Source organism: Physella acuta, unplaced genomic scaffold, assembly GCF_028476545.2.
Source record: "Physella acuta isolate Inbredline_101_S28 unplaced genomic scaffold, ASM2847654v3 ptg000265l, whole genome shotgun sequence".
Taxonomy (NCBI): Eukaryota; Metazoa; Mollusca; class Gastropoda; family Physidae; genus Physella; species Physella acuta.
The window spans coordinates 577,491-597,175 of NW_026731784.1; the positions used below are offsets into that span (position 1 = coordinate 577,491).

The 19,685-nt window shown below is 32.4% G+C and overlaps 2 pseudogenes; both read left to right on the forward strand.

The window, feature by feature from the left end:
• The first annotated feature begins 494 nt into the window (after positions 1-494).
• LOC131939148 (26S proteasome non-ATPase regulatory subunit 13-like) lies at positions 495-1,527 on the forward strand (annotated as a pseudogene).
• Positions 1,528-17,738: 16,211 nt separating this feature from the next.
• Positions 17,739-18,253, forward strand: LOC131939150 (N-alpha-acetyltransferase 50-like; annotated as a pseudogene).
• The last annotated feature ends 1,432 nt before the right edge of the window (positions 18,254-19,685 follow it).

Genomic DNA, 19,685 nt, shown 5'->3' on the forward strand with positions numbered 1-19,685 from the left:
AAAATAACGTTAGGTCATTTATGGATGACCCCTAAATAAGTTTTTTTTTTTTTTGCCTTGCTTAAGATGGAAAAATCAATCATTATAAAATGTAATTGAGAGAAAACAATTAGTGGTAAATCTATAGTTATTCCTCAAACTTTAGAGATTTACAGTATCAGTGAAAGGTAAATACACCATATTTATATTTATGCATACTCGTAATTAAAAAATGTAATCATATTTTTGTAAACATATTTAAAATCAAATTCAAATTCAGTATAAAATATAACATTGGAACACTACTGCATACATTTACGCAAATTATGTGGGTCGGACTTGAAATACATTGTGTGACTGTAGACTCGTGTATGTCCTTTAATTAAATACATTACACTCTACAGACTTCTAGAATGTTATTGATTTGGCAAATATGTTGTTAACGCAGAACAACAAAGGAAAAGTACGGAGATGTTTCCACTAAATGGTGACTCAAGAGTTATACAACAAAAAATATGGCATCAATTCTAAGGCTTCTGCAGTTTGTAAGAAACTATCCTTTCAAAAGGAGATGGAATACTACGGCTCTATGAAAATGCCCTGTCCGACTTTGAGCACAGAATCGACCCCCCCCCCCCCCTCCACCCCCTCTCTCTTGCTGAGCTATGCGTTTATGTTGTCCAACAATTACCATATCCGAAACAAGCCATATACTTTCTTGAGAAAATGAAAGATAAAGTTAAGTTAAAGCCAGAGAAGAAGTCAAATGTTTTGTGTATGACTACAGTGGGTAAAATCTATCTCCGATATAAAGAATTCCCTCCAGTGAAGGCCCTAATGGAAGTGTGAGAGAAGATTTTAAATGATATAGATGGAGTGACCATAGTACATGGACGCTTCTATGAACTAACGAGCAACTATCATAAACTAATGGGCAAACATTTTCAGTACTATCAAGTGGCCCTTAGGTTCTTAGGCTACACAGATCTGAAGGACATGCCAAAAACCGAGCAGGTAGAGAGGCCTTTTAATATTGGTTTATTTAGCAGCTGTAATAGGCGAGGGTGTATCCAATTTTGGTGAGCTCCTTGCCCATGATATCTTGGCATCCTTGAAGGGCACAGATAACGAATGGCTGGTTGATCTTCTGTATGCCTTTAACAGCGGAGATATTGACAACATCATAGGACTGAAGGATAAATGGTCTACTCAGCCGGATCTGAAAGTCAATGAACTTGTAACTAGGAAACAAGATCAATCTGTTATGTTTGATGGAGATGATATTCCAAAGGCCTGCAACAGATACACAACGGACATTTGATAGTATTGCCCAGACTGTCAAAATTAACACAAATCTGGTTGAACTGTTAGTCATGAAAGCTGTGAGGCTTGGGTTAGTGAGAGAATCTATTGATGAAATAGAACAGAAATGTCACATGACATGGGTACAACATAAAGGATCGCAAACATATTTGCGGCATACAGACTCGCCTTGAGTTGTTTGGAAAATGTATTGGAACGCCTTGTACAAACAACTACTTAAGGTAATCTCAAATAATTATTGAGGCAGTATATCATTTTTTCTTCTTTTTTACTTTCTCGTATATACGTAGTATAGAGAAAGTATTGTAATCGTGCAAAAAAAAAAATCGAGATTTTTACAAATCTCGACGTTTTACACCTCACTGATACGGAAAAACATAAGTTTGCAATCTTGTCCGTATGTCTGTGTGTGTGTGTGTCTGTCTGTGTGTGTGTCTGTCCGTGTGTAAACACGATAACTTGAGTACCGTTACAGCTAGGTTGATGAAATTTCATATATAAGTATTTTATCAAAATCGTAGATCCGTATCAACTTTTGAGCGATTTCCGATAACCGGAAGTGGTACTTTTCCTACTTTGAATTTTTTAAAAGCCTATAACTATAGTACTATTTCAGATAGATAAATGAAATTTCACATGTAAGTATAAGATCTAATTCTCTACCTTCTGTAAAATTTTGAGTAATTTCCGTTGACTGGAAGTAGTAATTTACGCTACTTCCGATTTCTCAAAAAACTAATGTAAATTTTAAAAGTACTAATAATATTGCGCACTATTATGCGCTTTTTTTATTTGCGTTCACTTGGTGTGCAATTAATTTTTCTACGAGATTTTATTCTATTTTTAAAACTTTAAGTATTTAAAATGGATTAAAAATCATGTCTATAGCCCGAGTTTCCATCCCCTGTTATTTTATATAAGAATATTCGAGAAAGTTTAGGGGAGATCACTCCCGGTTTATTTTAACTCTTTGTTTTGTTTTAGATCGACTTTTTTTCATTAACCATAACAACTGCAAGTATATAAGTATAAATAAAGCTAGGCTGCTTTATTATACGTAAAGAAATAATAGTTATGATTTTAAGTTTAGATACCTTGTTGGGGAAATATATAATTTGGTCACTTATCATTTGTTTAAATGCCCGCGAAATACATTATAATTGAAATGATTTTTTTTTTAAAAAGTTCATTTTAACAAAAGAACAATTAACATAATGGACAGTTGTAATGGTCAATACAATTGTGTTCACCAGTGTGACTTGTTGGGATTAAAATGCATAACACGTTGTCTTTAATCGCCACATAACATGTTGTCTACATTAGACACATAACATGTTGTCTTTAATCGACACATAACATGTTTTCTACACAAGGAGGAACATGTTGATGTGAGGGGATATGTTTCAATGTACTTTGTCAAATGTAATTTATTTCATTGTATATGTGTGTGGGGGGTGGGGGGTGGACACATATAAGTGTGATGCGAATTACATTTTTTTCGGACGGATACATAGCAGTTGTGTTTTACTTCAAAACTGTATTAAATAAAACGGACAATTATCAAGCACCAGTGAAGTTTGAAGACATTCATTAAATTTAAATGAATTTAAACTTAGTGACATGATTTAATCTACACCAGACACAATGACAGACAAACAAACAACCACACATGCACCGGATTCCCATCTTTATCTATATCTATAGATACGATATTTGTTTTAAAAAATATTGACTTTCTGAATTATGATAAATGAAAGATGGCTCCAACGTTTAGTGAAATATTGAGTGCAATATTTGTAGAGTACACAATTTCATATATATTGTTTTGTTTTTTCTTACATTTTGTAATTTATCGAAAGTAGAACATTAACCACACGTACATGAAAATAAAAACATTTAAAAAATTATTTTTTTTTAACTTCAAACTTTGACTTTCAATTAAATAAAACGTAAATGAAAACACATAATTAAGTTGCGTCTCTTCATGTATTTGATTGAAGTAAATCGATGCACCGAAATGTTTCAGTATATAGTTGAAACCACAGGTGTTAGTTAATTCACGTTTTTAATCGACAAGATGTGATCTTTGAGCTTATGCCTGTCAGATTCTGATAATAAAGTAAATTGTATTAAAAGCATTAGCCATCATGTAGAGAATAGTGGCACTGGCAGCAATATTATCCAACACTTATTAAAACACCTGGTCCACATTATAAAGGTAGTTGTGCACAACCTTAGCCATACATTCCCCCGTGTAGCTACCCATGTCTATGGAAGTTTAAAAAAAACGTGTAACAGTTAGCTCATCATCTGGTGAAACATACCTCACAATCACAGTCAGCTGATACATTTTAGTCCGTTTTTACGGTTCTTTAATCACCCATGGTTTATTCTTAATTAGTCAAACTGTGTTTATAAAAAAAAAAAAAAAAAAAAAAAAATTAAAAAAAAAAAAAAACTTGCAGTAACGTCAATTCCTGATTCTCTTGTTTGGCTGGAAAGAAAATTATTTGCTGTTTGTTATTTATCTGCTCTGCTTGTTGGCAGTCTATTGTTGAGTAATTTTGGGGGTTCTTTTTTTAATATCACTTTTTAATACTTAAACTAAGCAAGGGAGATAACATTAAGGAGATGCATAATAATCGCTATCTAATTCGTCATAATAAAGAATAAAAGTTTTTTAGGAAAAATACGAATTAAATATAAAAAAAAACATTTTTTTTAAAGCGTGAAGATTGTGAAGCTGTATGCTAATTTGAAATTTTAAAAAGTATATAATTATATATTTTGAAACAGTGATCTGTATGCATACATGTTTCTGAGAAATGCAAAACATGACATACAATGCTATTGAAATGAAATGTGTTGTTCCGGAAACTTTTTTGTGTGGTAATAACCGATACATAATCATGTCTAGTAAAGCAAGGGTCTGACATAGACGTCTTCAAGATTGTGTGATATGCTGGTAGGTCAGGGGTCGGCAACCCTTCGGACGGAAGAGCCAAAAGTTAAAACTTACCATGTATCCCAGTTTTCAAAGAGCCAATAACAACTTTATTTAAATATTTTGATATTTGATATTATATATATATATAAATATATATATGTATATATATATATATATATATATATATATATATATATATATATATATATATATATATATATATATATATATATATAATTTTTATTTATTTAAATACGAAATAATATTTATTCAAATTAAAACATAAACATAGAATAATAAAATCAGTAATTAAATTATAACTTTAATTATTGAATACTATTTACAACAGTTTCACTTTGCAAGCCTTTTGAAAGTTTGTTTAAACCTGGCTCATAACCCGTTTTCAGTTTCAAGCACGCCTATAGATTTTTATTAGTTAGGTGGCTTGTATACTTGGTATTATATGATGCAAGAAAACGTTGCTCGCATGAATATGTTCACCCGAAGATCGTCAGCACTCCAAATGCCAACTTCTTCACCTCACTGTAGCATCCTGTAAGACTTTTCCATGCGTCACGTAATAGGGCCTCAACTCGCGACATTTCTTTTAGAGCTGTCCAGTTGTACAGTGAAACGTGCTTGTTTTACTGGACCTCCAAATCATCTAACTTGCTCTTGAGATCAGTAAATTTACCGCTCCACAAATGTTTGGTTTTCAAATCCAGCAATTTTATTTGAAGCGAACCAGCATCAATTTCAAATAGCTCAAAGTTAATCTCATTTGTTTTTGTGTTGAGAGAATGTACTATGACTATGAACGTCAGAGTACTTTCATTTATTTTGATTTCCTCAAATCTCTCAGTGAATCCATCCTTCATTTTGTTTATAATAATGCTGAAGTGATTCATGTTAATAGTAGTGTTGGTTTTATCATGATATTTTTTTCAGATTTTTTTTTTCAGTTTTCAACAAAATATAGCAATTATTTTTTCGAAACAATGATATTCGTCAAGCAAGCCATAGGCTGGGTTTTCCTTTCAATGCAGGTTTAGATTTAGCTCGTTTAATTTCTTTTTGATCTCCACCATGAAGTTGAATGTTTCAGTTTGGGATAGACAAATTTATAGGAAGTACATTGAAATATGGCGTAACTAAATATTCTAATAGAATAGCTAGTGTTTATTGTTTATGTTGATTCTTTTATCGTTCGTTATCGAGTGTTGCAGAACAATATTTTTATAAGTTTTGAAAATAAAAATAAACAATCATTAATATGTGTGCATGGAGCTGAAGAGCCGCATCTCGACATCAAAAGAGCCGCATGCGGCTCGCGAGCCGCAGGTTGCCGACCCCTGTGGTAGGTAAACCGTACAGTAGAGGTTCATTTAGTAAATGTTGTTGTTACATATATATATATATATATATATATTTTTTTTTTAATTTAGTAAACATATACTTCTATACCAAAATTATCTTACATTGCATTGCCATCGGGTCTTGATCTACTTATATGATTACACGTTTCTGTTGCTGAAATCTGAAGATCAGCTAGTCTATATCTCTTATTAGCAAATCCTAAATGTTGTTATAAGACTAATATATTCTGACAGACTGAAGTTAAATATAGGCCTACACATAGCGTGTCGTCCGAGTTATAGAAAGCCGAATATATATGTTGTAGTTGATGCGAACATAGTTTCATGGGGGAATATTTATACCAGTATCCGATAATAGAATCTTTTTTAAAAAGGGGTGTTAGGTTACTTGTAGTTAACTAAATACATACATTGATGGCTTAATGTCAATGCTAACCAGAGTTTCTTCCAGGCATCTCTTTTTTACCGCCCCCCCCCCCCGAACGAAATGAAATTTATAAAATTTATATAGAAAATATATACTTTTAACAGTGTCCGCCCCCCCCCCCCCCCGAGGAAAGTTTACCGCCCCCCCCCCCCCCGAAGATTTCAAGTGCCCCCCCGGAGAAAAAAGTCTGGAAGAAACACTGATGCTAACCATGTCACTAACCCTAACCCTAGTCCTACCATACGAATAACCCTAATTTCTAACCATAAAATTAGTCGAGATTATAATACTACTAACAACTCAACACACCTATTATATTTTCGGACATCAGTATCTAAAATCATACGTTGTATGTAACCCTAACCCCAATCCTAGTCCTACCATACGAATAACCCTAATATCCATCTCAGCGTGTGATTGGATAATTATGTCACGAGGTTCGCCCAATATGTCAAATTATCTCACGGTCAGTGTAAGCAAAGAAAGTGCTTATGTCGGTAAATGAAATAAACGTGCATTCGCCGGTCAAAATGAATCTTGTTTTGCTGCTATTTATGGACATACTTACTTTTGAAAAAAGCTGAAAACTGACTTACTAATTGTAAATCTATATTATTTATCCCAGTTACATAGCACAAACAAGCTATACTAAAATCTATATATCCCAAATATATACTCACATTAGTGCTTGTGATGTGTTACTAAAAATAGATCAAACAACTGCACTGGACCATAAGAACAAACAGCTATGAGTAACACATGAAACACATAAGACAGAAACACATCTGGTACAAAACAAATCCAGCACGGGATTAATCCCATACGTTTAAAGCGATTAAGGAAGGATCTTATCTTTTCACATTAAGTCGACAGCGCCACGTTTTTCTTCCATTTTGTGCTAATCCGCTAAATTCACACAATTCTGTAGAGGCTAAACATTCTACAGCTATACCATATATTGTGGTGCGAGAATGTTTATACATACTGTTTGTATATGTGTATGGGCATGGGCTTTCTTATGACAGTTTCTTCGTTGTGAAATATAGCACCCGTGACACTGTTCCAAGTTCAATAATATGACATTTTTATTTTAACACAATTTCAAATACCAAAGTCTTAATTATATCGATATCTAGTATACTACACTTCTCATTCAATAAAACATATTCCATTATTTCTTGACAATATATTCACACTTCTATCAACTGCAACACCACAACTGTAACTTCACTGACTTATCTTTGCTCAACTGCTTCTAACACTCGACTGACTTTCTACACGCTTGACTGCCAACTGACGCTATCTCTGACCAACTGACCGTAACTGCTCTTCTCTCTTTTGATTGGTCGGCTATGTAATTGGTACTTACTCCTACCCACTGAGACTGCTTAAATTAGATAATTTTCTAAACTATTCTACCCCTCTCCTGTGTTTTACTAATTATTTCTAAATATGTCTAAAGTTACTTCATAAAATGCATTCATATTGAATAATGTCATACGTAATTAAATGTTTCAGTTAGTATGTTATTAAAATAAAATACGCACAGATTGATTTACCATTTCTTGTTTAGAGAGAATGTAAGGGAGACAAAACACATAAACTTCCTAATGTGTCTACTTTAATACATGTAACACATTAGTATTACACACATAATAGTTTATATGATTAATTAAACTGAAGGTTTATTTTTTATAGGAAAAATTGAAAACTTTGAATAGTAAAGTTAAAATTTTATTAAATTTTTAATGCAATTAAATATAAAGAAAAGCTTTTGTTATTTGTATACGTGTTTCTTATAAGTGTGATTTGTTCATTTGTACTCATGCTCTACCTCAAATGATGACATGTTTGTTTTCTCACAAAGGATTTTGCCGATGGCTGATCTAGTGATGATTTAATTGAAATTTAAACTTTACTTATTGTTTTCCTGCACATTCTTTTTAAATTGTTTTTAGTTAAGTGAAAGTTCCCAGTCTATGTCTACAGCTTTGTTTGAAATATTTCTTTTAACTTGATGTCAGTGTATTTTGTAAAATAAAATCTGAATTGTATTCCTTATTTCCCATATAGTCGATCTATAAATAGCCGTTGCTACTAGTCTGTTTTCGTCTTCTGTTATTTTTCTAGTCATGTGTTTGCTTTGCTTTCTCTCATCATCATCATCATCATTCCTTTGTGGCCCCTGGGGAGCAAAGGGCTGCAACTACATATTACATGCGGACTCGGTTTTGGGCTGCTCCCCTAAGCTGTGCCCATATGAGCCCAGCTGTTTTTGCCTCTTCCTCAACCGTTCTATTCCATGTTTTCCTTGGCTTGGCCGAACCACTTTCCTTTTTCCACGGGGATTCCAGTCCATAGCATGTTTTGCAATATTTTCTTTTTCTCTCGCCATTTGTAAAATACTTTGGTATTTCTATGCCGACCCACATAATATGTTACGAAAATGTATATAATAGTGTCCCAATGTTATATTTTATACTGAGTTTGAATTTGATGTTATAATATGTTCATTAAAAATAAATTAATATGATTACATTTTTTATGATGCATAGAATGTTGTAGCACTTGAACAGAAAATTGTATTCCATTGTTTTGTTTGTGTCTATGTAATGCGTTTAATAATGTTAGGAAGATATTTAGAGATATGATATGCACACTTTATAACTTTTTGATACAACAGTTTTAGTTTTTAAATTTCTCTTTTTACACCTAAATATATGATAGAGTTAGCAAAACGATTATGGTATAGCTACTTATAGTTTGTACAAGGCTTAGACATTACGAGTATACATAAATAAATGTATGATGTATTTACTTTCACTGATACTGTAAATCTCTAACGTTTGAGGAATAACTATCGATTTTACCACTACATTTTTGAATCATATTAATGTTCATATCAATGATCCGTCTAAATTTTCTCTCAACCACATTTGATTAATTTTTCCATCGTAAGCGAGGCAAAAAAAAAATACTTTCTAGCAATTACAAAATTTAAGAACAAACAAAAAATGTATATGAAACTAAGTAGGCCTACTCAACAAGTATTGAACTCAATATTTCACTAAACGTTGGAGCTATCTTAATTTATCATAATTTAGAAAGTCAATATTTTTAAAACAAATATCGTATCTTTAGATATATATATATATATATATATATAAAGAAGGGAATACGGTGTATTTTCGGTTGTCTGTTTGATGATTGTGTTAAAACTTTACTGGTACTTGCTAACTGACCGTATCATTTAGTACAGTTAAAAAATGTGTAAGTCCAGAAAATGTATTTCCCATCAAACTAAACTTTCCCCAGATACATGAATCTAAAAAAAAGACTATCTTTAAAGCGATGCGTGAAGACATATTATAAGAACAATTCTACCGACCTGATCGGTTGTATTTGATAGATGTATGACGCTTAGCCACGGTTTCAGTAATTATTTTATTCACAATTTTTAAAGAAAGATATAAGAAAAAGATAAATGATGTTTGCTAGTTTCAATATATTGTCTTGATAATTTAATTGTTGCAATTATTGGTCTTTTTTGTTATAAAAGAAGAAAATTGAATGATTTTAAAATAGCATGAGGTTAATTTTTAAGTTATCGTTCTTGTAATGTTTTGAATTGACTAGACATTTGGAAACATTTTTCTTTATTTTGTTAATATTAATTGCGTTTTTACTTAATATTGGAATATTTTCACTGAATGTAACACTGTATGATATTTATCACGTTAGCAATCCATGTCATTTCTTCTGTTATTTCATAATTGCATTGAAATCATACAAGTACCTTGCTAGAGTCGCGGAAGGTTATAGCAGCTTGCCAAAACATCTAATTATAAATAAAAATTAAAATTAAAAACCAACCTGAAACTGAAAATGCAAATGTGTTATTAAATGGTGATTCAAGGGATGTATTAATGTTAAAAGTAATTCACACACAATGGCCGAATGTCAGACTAGCATTAATTCAGCGGGTTGGATCCTTAGTCCTTAAAAACAGTATACATTCAAATCACAGTTTTCAAGTTTGTATAATCTTAAAGGTTTTTACAAACTGTTGATTTTCTTGCTTAATTGTTAAATTTTTGCGAAAAAGTATACAATTTTAATATATTTGTTAATAGTAATGAGCTTTTTTTGTGATCAATATATTTTTAAATGAATTAAAATAGATCGTCTGTTAGATTATGTGTATGGTCTCCCTTTAAATTTTCTTCGAAATAAAAAAAAATGGCAATATTATTAAATATGTATTTTAAGTTTTAAAAAAAGACATTTAGTTCTAGACAGTATCTAAACTGTTTGAGAACTCTCATCAATACAGAATAAAACTTTTAATTTCCAGATAAAACAGTATGTGATATGTATAACGTTAAAAGTGTTAATTTTTTGTTTGTTTTTGTTTTACTGTGAAACACACTGCAACACTTAACAGCGAGTTTTTCGTATTCGTGCACAGGTCTTACGACACAACAAAAACAGGGTTAGATCAAGTCCATTGAGAAGAAAATTAGCTCAGGTTAAGCTGCAACTTTTTTTTTTTTTTTTTTTTTTTGAACTCAAAAAGGGAACAACGATTATGACGGAAGTAAATTGAGAGACAATAAAACCAAAATTGTTGTGGAAAAGTGTATGGTTATATAACAAACGTCAAATATTCACAGTATCTGTTAATGGTATTACGCTATTAATATATTTACGCATAGCTGTATTGGCTAGACCTCGTTAAAACTATATGCTTTACATAATCGTATTGTTAACTTTAACATATAAGTTTATGCAGACACATTTAAGAATTAAAACACTTTTATCAAAATAGTATACAAGTAGATATGGCTATCTATTTTTTCATATTTCAGCAATGGACTTTATAATTAGATAAGTAAGTCAAGACCAGATGGTAATGTGATGTAACATAATCTGTGACACAATCAGATGTTGAGTTAATACAAAACAAATTAACAGCAAGTTGACCGACCTGATGGTGACGATGTAACAGATGTAACAACAACATTTACTAAATGAACCTCTACTAGACGGTTTACCTTCCAGTATATCACACGATCCTGACAACGTCTATGTTAGACCCTTGCCAGACATATGCTGGGCCAGTTAGAGACACAAGTTCTAGTAAACCAGTGAAATAGCCATTAAGATTAGAACACACTGGTTCATTATCTGATTTGTAAGGTAAACCATGATGTTACTGAGTAACTATGACTGTCGCAATAGTTTCAGGAACAGTTTGTACATAAACCATGCACTACATACAATTTTACTTTGAACCCATTCACTAATTATTTACCAACAGTCCCGCAACGGTTTCTATCATAGCCCTAACATGGTTTAAATATTGGGGTGTCGGCGCCCCACGTACATGCTGGTTGAGCGCCCAAAGTTTTCTATCATAGCCCTAACATGGTTTAAATATTGGGGTGTCGGCGCCCCACGTACATGTGTGGTTGAGCGCCCAAAGTTTCCCAGTGCCTGTCTTAGCACACGGGGTCCGCCTATTGGATGACCTGCACAGCGGGATCAGTCGCGATACAATAGGGTTCTCCTCCGGCGCCCCGGGCTCCCATATGAGCACTATGGCCCCTACATTCGTTTAAAAGATGTGTTCTTCTTCACCATTGATGAGGGTAGTCAGAGTAAACTAAAGGTTTGTTTACTGCACATGTTGGTGCGTCTCCAGTAACTAATAATATCAAAGAAATAAAAAAAAACTTGAGTTGTATGTTACTTAAAACAGTTACATTTTCCCACTTCTTGTCTGAACTCTGTTAACATAAAGTGTTTTAATTGATTTTTATTACAATTTATTAAAACATTTTTTGACGAGAAAGAACAGCTAAAATTCGTTTTTTTAGCATTGCTTTTTACATTGCAAAACAACCTCCCCCCCCTCATCACACACCGTCACAAAGTTACGGACCCCCCCCCCCTTTTCCTCCTAAGAGTGTGACGTCATTTACGGACACCCCTAACCCGAGATAATTTTCTTCTCAATCAGCTAATGACAAATTCCCAAAAAAACATTAACGAATTTCGATTACCCGTACGCCGTTTGCTGGAAGGCCGTTTTACCAAAACGTATTTGCGACAAACTGTTGCGGTGTTTTACAGTTAAAAAAAAATGAATAACGCAATTTAAACGTTACACACATATTTTACAGTTATACCATTACAATTAATATTTTATACAGTATTGGTTAGAGTTCTAAATCAGTAAAGATACAGTCTGGGACAAAATATGAGTTTTTTACAAGCTTTTATTTAACTCACTTCCTCTGTCTGTCTGTCTAGATCGAAACGCCGGAGCGAAAATTCGGACACTTCTACTTGACCCATACGATTCACAGTTGGCACGTGGGTCAAGACATGAAGACAGTGCATCGTGACATTTAATTTGACTTAATTGGATGCCTAATTAATTTTTTATGAATTAATTAAAATTTGGACCGAATTAGTAGGCATGTCTATCAAACCACACCACACGCGTCATTACGTTCAACAGCGCGTCAACACGTTTCAATCGGCGCGCAATGGTTTTTAGTCATGAAACTCTAGTGTAAATAAAAATATAAAGTACTAAAAAAATTTCATAAAAAATTCATAAAAAACGTTTTAATAACAAGCTTTTATGTAATAATGCACTAAAAAGTAGAAAATAAATTATAGACTACTATTTAAATAAGTATAAAGAAAAGCGTGGGTGTCTTCCTTAACATTAGTAAAGGTATCCAATAGATAATAAAGTGACCCACGCTTTTCTTTATAGTTATTTAAATAGTAGTCTATAATTTATTTTCTACTTTTTAGTGCATTATTACATAAAAGCTTGTTATTACAACGTTTTTTATAAATTTTTTTTGTTGTTGTTGTTTTTTTTTTATTATTTAAATACATATCAGTCAAAGACCTTTGCGATATTTTAAACGGAAAAGAATTGCAAGGGAGACAACGCAGAGCAAATTACTAGACGGTTGGTTTTTGTAAATTTTAAAAGATATATTAACAAACTGTCACATAATGAATTATCTAACACACCTAATTATAGGTTTTAGAAAATATACAAAAAATATTAGTAGTTACGCTAATATGCATTAAAAATCGTTCATGCTATAAACACTGAAAACAGTGACTTTATTGTATATATTTTTCTAAGACTAGCAATTTATTCATCTAATTGAATAATATGCTTTCAATCTTTTAGTCCGGAAACAATTATTTTAACAATAATACATACATATTAGTAGTATAAGTCAGGGGTCGGCAACCTGCGTCTCGCGAGCCGCATGCGGCTCTTTTGATGTCAAAATGTGCTCTCCAGCTGCTTTCACAAATACTAATAGTTATATTAATTCATTTTAATTTTTTTAGTTATTAGCTTCCCACGGTACTGGACTGTAGGGTACGAGCTTACCCTGGGCTCCGTAGGGTGAAAGTTAAGCCTGGTGAGAACCAAAGGACAGAAGTGACCGATACACGGTAATCGAGCCGATACCCAAGCCAGTTAGTCTGAGTTTGTCGTGTCGATGGATGCCTGGCTAATGGTTGACACATCCAGAGCCGGTGATATCCGTAAAAGAAAAAAAAAAGTTAACAGCTTCTAAAGTGGATTGGGAGAGTCCTTTAGTTTTATTATTTGATTTCTAATTTTATTACGCTGGCAAAACATGTGTATGTTTTTGTATGAATACATATTATCTCACAGTTAAAGCTAATTATTTAAAATAACAAATCTAATTTTTTTATCTAATCCTAATCAAATACCAAATATTGAAATAAAAATGTGGCTCTTTAACAACTGGGAAATAGATGTAGATTGGCTTTTCTTCAGATTTCAGCAGCCATAATCTATGATTATGCAGGTGATTCAGGATTTTATGAAATGAAAGTGTAAGATAATATTTGGCATTATTAGTGAATTACTTATTTTTTTTAGCGCAATTTCCATTCTGGAGAATTGCGTTTATTAACCCGTCATTTCTGGATGTATGAATGGATGGATGTGTGTCCGCAGCTGTAAGTCGTATCTGCTCCTCAACGAAGCAATATCGAGGACTAGTTCCAAAAGCAATTATGTTAAGCAAGTTACGAGGATGAACATAGGCCATAAAAATTCCTGGTTTCTTTCATGGATTTCCCGGAAAAGCCAAAAAACCTCGAACAAATGCAGTTTTTGCTCCATATTTCGGCAACCAGACCACTTAGCGACTTGAAACATTTACCAATCGATTTCTGCCATAATTTAAACCAATATTGCCGAAGAAAGTTTTCAAAAATATCCTTTCGTTCGGTCACAAAAATTTTTTTAATATATTTTAAACTGAGCGTCTTGTAGGCCTAGTTTTAATTTAAACTGAGCGTCTTGTAGATTTTTAGCGCAAAGCGCTGAGGTTCGAAAGGATTTTTTTTAAATTACTTATTTACTTATTAATTCAAACGTTATTTTTGTACCCTATTAATTTATTTATAATTTATATGAGAGTGATAGGGAGTTACAATTACAAGGTTTTGTTTCACTAGGCCTAATCATTTTTTCACAATTTTTTTTTCAATAGAGTTATATGACTAAAAACCATTGCGCGCCTACTGAACGTGATGGCGCAGCCATGGAACGTGATGACGCATTTATTGAACGTGATGACGCGTACATAAGGAAATTGCGCTAAAATTGTCACTAGACTTTTTAATTAACTTGTTTAATCAATTAAACAGCAAGTTGTCCGACCTGATGGTGACGATGTAACAGATGTAACATCAACATTTACTAAATGAACCTCTACTAGACGGTTTACCTGCCAGTATATCACACGATCCTGACAACGTCTATGTTAGACCCTTGCCAGACATATGCTGGGCCCGTTAGAGACATGTAGAACATACCTACTGGACACATGTTGCAATAATTCGTAGCACTCCAATGTACACATTTTAAAGTCCCGGTGTAATTAGGTATGGTTATACTGTATATAGGACGTATAACAAATCATAGATAGTGCTATGTATTATTATGTGTCATTTTAATTATTGCAAATATGGTTACATCGTATTATATGACTATTTAAATGTATCAAATATAGTTACATTGTCTTATATGGACATTTAAATTTGTAATATCTCATTGTTTTATTTTATAATAAAAAGCATCGTTTACCTTTCAGATCAGACTGACCAACTCTTGGTCAGCTGACCGTCCCACGTGACAGGTCAGTTCGGTTTACTGTTATTATATTGTTTATGACAGATCAATGAGAGATCACTACATAATAAAGTATTAAAATTAAAAAAAAATATTCTCAAACGAATACTTACATATACTCTAAATATTGGTCAGCTGGTTGGATCCTAAGCCTTTAAAAACAATATACATTCAAGTCACAGTTTTTTATAATTGTATAACCTAATACATTTTTATATAAAATGTTGCTTTCTTGCTTAATTTTAAATATTTTCTAAAACATGTTGATTATACATATTTATTTTATTAGTATTATGCCTATTTCTGAAGAATATGTTATTAAAGTTTTTATAATATATAGCTCTGTTAGTTTGATTGATTGGTGTCCCTTTACCTTTTCTCTGTAATAAGAAATGGCAATAGTAATATGCATTTTAAGTTTTAAAAAAAGACATTTAGTTCTAGACACTATCTAAACTGTTTGAAACTTTAATCAATACAGAATAAAACTTGTAATTTCCAGATAAAACAGTATGTGATATGTATAACGTTAAAAGTGTTAATTTTTTGTTTGTTTTTGTTTTACTATGAAACACACTGCAACGCTAAAGAAGGAGTTTGTCGTACTCGGGCACATGTCTTACGACACTACGAAAACATGGTTTGATCAAGTCCTTTGAGAAAATAATTAGCTCAGGTTAAGATGCATTTTTTTTTTGCTGAGCTCAAAAAGGGAACAACGATTATGACAGAAGTAAATTAAGAGACAATAAAACCAAAGTTGTTTTGGAAAAGTCTATGGTTATACATCAAACGTCACATATTTACAGTATATGTGAATGGTATTAAACTATTAATATATATTCATATGCATAGCTGTATTGGCTAGACCTCGCTAAAACTACAAACATTACATAATCGTATTGTTTACTTTTACATAAACGTTTATGCAGACACATTTAAATATTAAAACACTTTTATCAAAATAGTATACAAATAGATATGGCTAACTATTTTTTCATATTTCAGCAATATACTTTATAATTAGATAAGTAAGTCAAGACCAGATGGTAATGTGATGTAACATAATATGTGACACAATCAGATGTTGAGTTAATACAAAACAAATTAACAGCAAGTTGACCGACATGATGGTGACGATGTAACAGATGTAACATCAACATTTACTAAATGAACCTCTACTAGACGGTTTACCTTCCAGTATATCACACGATCCTGACAACGTCTATGTTAGACCCTTGCCAGACATATGCTAGGCCAGTTAGAGACACAAGTTCTAGTAATCCAGTGAAATAGCCATTAAGATTAGAACACACGTGTTCATTATCTGATTTGTAAGGTAAACCATGATGTGACTGAGTAATTATGACTGCCGCAATAGTTTCAGGAACAGTTTGTACGTGAACCATGCACTACATACAATTTTACTTTGAACCCATTCACTAATTATTTACCAACAGTCCCGCAATGGTTTCTATCATAGCCCTAACATGGTTTAAATATTGGGTGTCGGCGCCCCAAGTACATGTGTTGTTAAGTGCCTAAAGCTTTCTATCATAGCCCTAACATGGTTTAAATATTGGGGTGTCGGCGCCCCACGTGCATGTATGGTTTAGCGGCCAAAGTTTTCTATCATGTCAAAAATATTAAAATAAAGTGCTGTTATTCTGGTCTTTCACCATGGGACACCCTGACCCCAAGGTACAAAACACGTGATTTTTTAAAGATACTAGAACATAGTAAAACAATATATGAAACATATTAATAAAACACAACGCTAAGCTATTCTAACATGTTTTAAATGACTCAAATGACTGTATGTCTGATTTTTTTTTAAATTTAATATACTGCTTACAATTATTCAAAATAAAGAGTATTGCTAGCCTTGCTTGTGATGTACACGTCAATTTTGGAGCGGCTATTTTAAAACTGGGTAAAAACAATGCTTTAGCGTTGCAGTGTGTTTCACAGTAAAAAATAATAACAAAAAATAACATGCATTTAACGTTATGAATATCACATACTATTTTATATGTAAATTAAAAGTTTTAAAGTTAGTTCTCAGACAGTTTAGGTAATATCTAAAACTAAATGTCTTAAAAAAAAAAAACTACTTAAAATACATATTTAATACTATTGCCATTTTTTATTTGGAAGAAAAGCTAAAGAGAGACCATACAAGTAGACTTACTGAGCAATATATTTTAATACATTTAAAAACATATTCTTCATAAATAGGCATAGTACCTATTGAAAATATATAAAAAATGTATACCTTTTAGAAAAGGTTAAATACTAAGCAAGAAAACTAACATTTTGTAAAAAAAAATATTAGAATATACATTTTGAAAACCGTGAATTGAATGTATGACATTTTTAAGAATTAAGGATCAAACCCATATAATTAATGCTACACCTCCGTTGTTTATATACGAATTACTTTTAACTTTAATATGGCGGGTTTGCGCTTAATTTGGTGTTATTTCTATTAGCTAATTTACTGTTAGTTGGAGAAAATGACAAAATGCAGGACAGAACTAGGAGACATTACTCCTCACAATATCAAACAGCTCAAGCGGTTAAATCAAGTTGTATACCCTGTTACCTACAATGATAAGTTTTACAAAGATGTTCTTGAGGTCGGTTAACTTGCCAAGTTAGCGTACTACAATGATATAGTGATTGGTGCTGTGTGCTGCAGAATCGACACATCAGAAGATGTTCGTAGGCTCTACATCGTGACATTAGGGTGTCTGGCCCCCTACAGAAGGCTGGGTATCGGTACTGTGATGCTGGAGCATGTTTTAAATATCTGTGCCAAGGATGGGAACATAGACAATGTATTTTTGCATTTCCAAGTCAACAATGAAGGGGCAATACAGTTTTATGAAAAATTTGGCTTCACAATTGTGGAGGATAAAAAGAATTATTATAAACGTATTGAAGTCTACAGAAGTCTTTCAAGGGGGAGAGTGGGGAGATGAAAACCACAGTATCTAATGATGAGAACACCGATAAAACATCCTAACATTTAGATGGTTTTATACATTTGTTTCATTATACTAAATTTGTTTCATTATACATGTCAAATTCTTGGATGAAATAGACTGCTACAATATTTATTTTAGCATTCTGAAAATAGCTAGTACGTTTGGTTTTGAACATAATAGGAAATAAAAAGTTGAATCTTTTGGAACATTATAAATAATCAATGGGGTGTATATCATACATAGATTATATGGTCAGCTGAGATGGCTTTAAACATTTTTATTTAGTTATCTGATGAATATGGCATGATTTTTAATTAACTTGAGCTTGGTTTTAGGTAATAATGATGTACTAATAATTATTAGACCACTGAAGTGAAAATATTGTTAGGCATTTCTGTTATTGTATAAGGACAAATAGAAGCATCTCAAATAAAAAGCACTAACCTAATGTACAAGAGGACTTTCTATTGTAGGTTAGGCACTGTTTCTAATTTGTAAAGATCTATGCAGTTTAAAGATGTCCTATATAAGATCAAACTAGTTAAGCGGTTGATACAGGTACCAGTTGTCTAGACAATGACTTTGTGTATAAGTATGTTTGCTCTTTGTTATCCAAGATAGCAGCGATGATGTAAGATTCTTGTAAATATGTCCTCTGAATTAATAAACATACCTGTTTTGTATACTAAAAAAAACAACCTTTAATACATTTATTAAACTCTCGATATAAGCCATTAAGCTCTTATTGGTCAGGCAGAAACAATATAATTACAATACAACGAACAGACCTGTCACGTGAGACGGTCAGCTGACCTAAGAGTTGGTCAGTCTAATCTGAAAGGTAAACGATGCTTTTATTATAAAATAAAACAGTGAGATATTTTAATGTCCATTTTAGATAATGTAACTATATTTGATACATTTAATTCGTAATGTAATACCATGTAACCATATTTGTGGCATTTAAATGGCTACATGATGCAATATAGTTTACTATTATATGTTATATGGACCATAATAGTGTATATTACACAACATAACTAGATGTAATTACACCGGGACTTTAAAATGTATACATTGGAGCGCAACGTATAATTGCAACATGTGTTGTCATGTGTTGTCTAACATAGACGTTGACAGGATCGTGTGATATGCTGGAAGGTAAACCGTCTACTAATGTGCATATTCGATTATCATTGTAACAAGTAGTTTAATAAATACGAGCCGACCCGCGGCATATCATACGCCGCTATTTAGTTGTTTTATTTTCTACTTTTCATTAATTCATAATTTGTGAATACGACAGTACCAATGCTGCCACTAAAAATATTTGCTTTAAAACACTATCAGTAGGTCGTTAAGGACGATACTACCCCCACCCTCCTTTCCCCAAACCCCTAATCTACACCCCCCCACCCTCGTGAAA